Source organism: Petaurus breviceps, unplaced genomic scaffold, assembly GCF_028583685.1.
Source record: "Petaurus breviceps papuanus isolate PSGF00001 unplaced genomic scaffold, PetGlider_PUasm1.0 218, whole genome shotgun sequence".
In the NCBI taxonomy this organism is placed as follows: Eukaryota; Metazoa; Chordata; class Mammalia; order Diprotodontia; family Petauridae; genus Petaurus; species Petaurus breviceps.
Window position 1 is genome coordinate 985962 of NW_027185872.1, and position 4000 is coordinate 989961.

The window sequence follows — 4000 nt, forward strand, 5'->3', positions numbered from 1 at the left end:
ACTTCTTCAACAAAAGGACTGTCTCCCACCAGTGGACAAATCTGTCAAAACAACATCAAAACAGACAGACAAAGTACCAGCAAAACAGCCATGTCTCCTCAGTCCTTGGCAGCTCCGGGGGCAGGTCTCAAAAGTCCAGGGCGATTCAAAGTGTCCCCCAGCAATCCTTCTCAGTCTCTCTCTCTGCCTCCACGAGGTGCTGCTTCCAAAAAGTTCTTCTGCCTCTCTCTTGTGTCTCTCCAAATCTATGTCACCAGCTCCTCCCAGTTTAGGACTCTCTTTTCACATCAACAATTCCATCCCACAGGTGGGATTAACAAGCTCTGGGTTTTAACACAATCAATTTGAAAACCAAGCCAATACAGGGGGATCTTTAATTGCCATTACTATCACAGTGGGTTGCCTTTATCCTCCAGGGAGGATTTATAGGAAAGCATGGACAACAAGGGCGCAAGATGGCATAACATAGGCGGGTTGTGGTTGGCACCAGTGGAAGGACGGATGAGACTTTGCATCTGCTGAAATGCTGAAGAGCTGGGATTACTATGTTGACAGGAGTGACTGTCAGGCAATTCAGTGAGATGGCTGTAGCCAATAAAACCCAATGCATTTCTTGCTGTTCATCAGCATATTGCCCAAAATAGGTAGAGGAAGTGATTGTAAGATGTGAGAGGAGAGAAATTGTGCATGCCACCATGAAACCCTCCCTCCTCTCTGATTGAGGGCAGAGAGCAGCAAAAGAAACCCATAGATTAGACCACAGCTGGGGAGGGAGCGTTTTATCCCAGTCAGAGCCCAGGCAAGGGAGGCCCTTTCCAACATGCTGGTGCTCAAAGTTTTTTGTTTTTGTTCTTGGCAAAGCATAGCTTCTTATTTTGAGGATAAAAGGCTTCTTTTTAAAATGGCTTCGGCTCTAATGGCTTCCTGGGCAGCTGATAATTAACCAAGAACATTTTAATGGCTTAAGTGTAAATGACTTTGAAACATATGGCTCAGATTTCCAAATTTGCATGGGTTTCCAAATGAAAGGGAAAGACACTTTGCTAAATATTTTGCTTTTTTATTAGACTCAAGACATTTTTAGTTATTTGACACAAAAAAAGTATCTGGATTCACACATTTTAAGTCAAAAATTGGAAATATAGGACCTGGAAAACATCCCCTTGAAGGATATTTCAAGTTTAGAAACAGAGATGAGGAAAGACAGCTTAGCACTTGCCTGCCCCTGGTCCTGTGGACTTTGTGTGAAGGCTGGGATGTCCACTGAGAGCCAGGACATGGGGATGGGGAGGCCACTTCATCTGTCACACAGTATCATATAATTCTCGGATGCTTGGGGTTTTCACTTATGAAGAAGAAAGCAGTAATATTTTCCTTGCAAAACATTTTACAGACTGTTATCTTTGATCCCACAATAACCTCGACAGGTCAGCACTATTATTATCCCCATCGTATAGCCGAGGAAAGTGCTACAAACAGAGGTCAAGTGACTGGAAGATTTGAGGGGCTGATCATAGGACGCTCTCCACGTGTTAGGGAGCTGGATCTCCTCTAAAAGTTCTTTGGAAATATACTTGTTCAGTCGTGTCTGACTCTCTGTGACCCCATTTGGGTTTTCTTGGCAAAGATACTGGAGTGGTTGGCCATTTCACAGATGAGGAAAATGAGGGAAACAGAGTGAAGTGACTTGCCCAGGGTCACACAGCTGGTGATTGTCTGAGACCAGATTTGAACTCAGGAAGATGAGATCTCTCCATTGTGATTCTGTTTGACATCTATAGTCCTTTTCTATTCCTCTCCTCTCCTGTCTGCTTTGGAATCTATATAGGCTTCCACCATATACCTTACAGAACATTCAGAAGTCATCTACACAATTGGCCTAAAGACGTGATTTCCTATACATTCATCTTGTTGTGCTTAAGCAGTTCTGATTTTTTGGCTCAGAATGTTGTTTTTGTTGTAACCAGAGACCCTGACAAAAGGTTTCAAGTACCCCCAAATTAGCAAGATTTGGAGCAAGACTTTCTGTCACACTTGTCCAAGAGTATATTGTTCTCAAATTTTCAGGCTTTAAATGTCAGAGGAACCTCTTTGGGAATGAAAGAAACTAATAGATTGTGGGAAATTCACCAAATATCCCCAGGGACCGGCAGAATGGCCCTGTGATAGATTAGTGCACTAGAGAACGGGAAAAGAACTGAGAAACTCTCAAGCTGGATGACTACAAGTCAAGAAGACATTATTTGTCAATAGAGGGAGAGAAACTGTTACCCAGCGTTAAGAGGCACGAGGACATGTGTGAAGTCTCCCAGCACATGAAAGGAGGCTGCAGGCAATGGCTAGTGATGGTCTAAGAGTGAGAAAGGGCACACAAGATGTCATGAAGGCATCTAGGATCAGAACACAAGGCGGGCAGGGTGTGGGTTGAGAGCAAGGGACAAAAGAGGGACAGTGCTGCCCTGGAGTCTGTGAAACATGCAGAGAGCCATAGGGTGGGCTCTAGCCCAACCAAAGGGTTGTTCTTTTGTGGAGAGCCTATGAGAGGACACAGACAGGAACCATATGGGATATGAAGATGTCATTGGGTTTCCATCTGCAATGGCGGGGGGAACATACAAAGCAATGAGCCCAGAGATCCATGGCAATATTGAAATATTAATTTACAAATAGACACTTTAAATGGCCTCAGACACTACCTGTGTGACCCTGTGCAAATTACTCAACCTGTCTGCCTCAGTTTTCTCAACTGTAAAATGGGGATAATGACAGCACCTATGTCCCAAGGTTATTGTGAAGAACAAAGGGATTTTTGATATTTGCAAAGTGGTTAGTGCAGTGTCTGACACACACACAGGAGGTGTTTAGGTAAGCTTGTCTCCATCCTTCCTTTAATGAAGACTTCCCTAATAGCTCCAATTGGTACTGATCTCTGTGCATCTTGGACCTCAACAAAGTCTCTGTTTATATCATTTACATATTTACTTTGTGTAATTTTGTATTAGAGTAACTGTTGACTTTTCAGTGGTACAAAGTACTTTACAAACATTAGAGCATTTGGTTTTCTCAGCAACCCTCAGTCAGTCAACCAATCACTAAGCATTTAGGCAGGCAATCAAGTGGAATTTATTAAGCACCTACTATGTTCCAGACACCATGCTAAAAGCTAGAGACAACCCAGAAAAACCAAAAATACTCCCTGTCCTCAAGGAGCTCATGTTCTAGTGGGGAAAGCAATGTACAAATATCTATCTATATCTCTATCCATAATTACATGTATGTAATATGTATGTAGGTATAGAAGGCAATCTGAAAGGAACCAACCTTTTGATGTACTATTATACCTAAAATACACATGGGGGAAGTAAAGCTCAGAGACAAGCAATGCCTTACCCAGGGTCACAAAGCTAATAATTGTTTGAGGCAGGATTTGAACCCAGGTTTTCCTAACTCCAGATTTAGTTCTCTATCCCCATGCCAGACCATCTCTCATTGCCATTAGTGTGATTTGTCAGTACCATGACAGCAGGACTTATGTTCTCCCTAGCACCCCTCATAGTTCTTTGCTCATAACAAGCCCTTAATAGAAGGGACCGATCTTCCCTTCTTGTCCTCCCTTCAGGTAGCAGAGAGGAGTAAGGGAAAGTAGGGGACCTCTCCTTAGTTTGATTGAAACTCATTACAGATCCTGATCCTTTAACCTTCAGTCTAGTATCGGGCACACAGTAAGTGCTTAATAAATGCTCTAGCTATCCCTACCATCTAGGAATCATCTAACTACTCCTTCATCTACCTACCTACCTATTCATCTATCTCTCATCTATTACCAGTCATCCAACCATCCATCCATCCATCCATCCGTCCATCTGTCCATCCGTCCATCCGTCCATCCGTCCATCCGTCCATCTGCCTGTCTATTCATCTATCTATCCATCTATCTATCTATCCATCCATCCATCTATCTATCTATCTATCTATCTATCTATCTATCTATCTATCTATC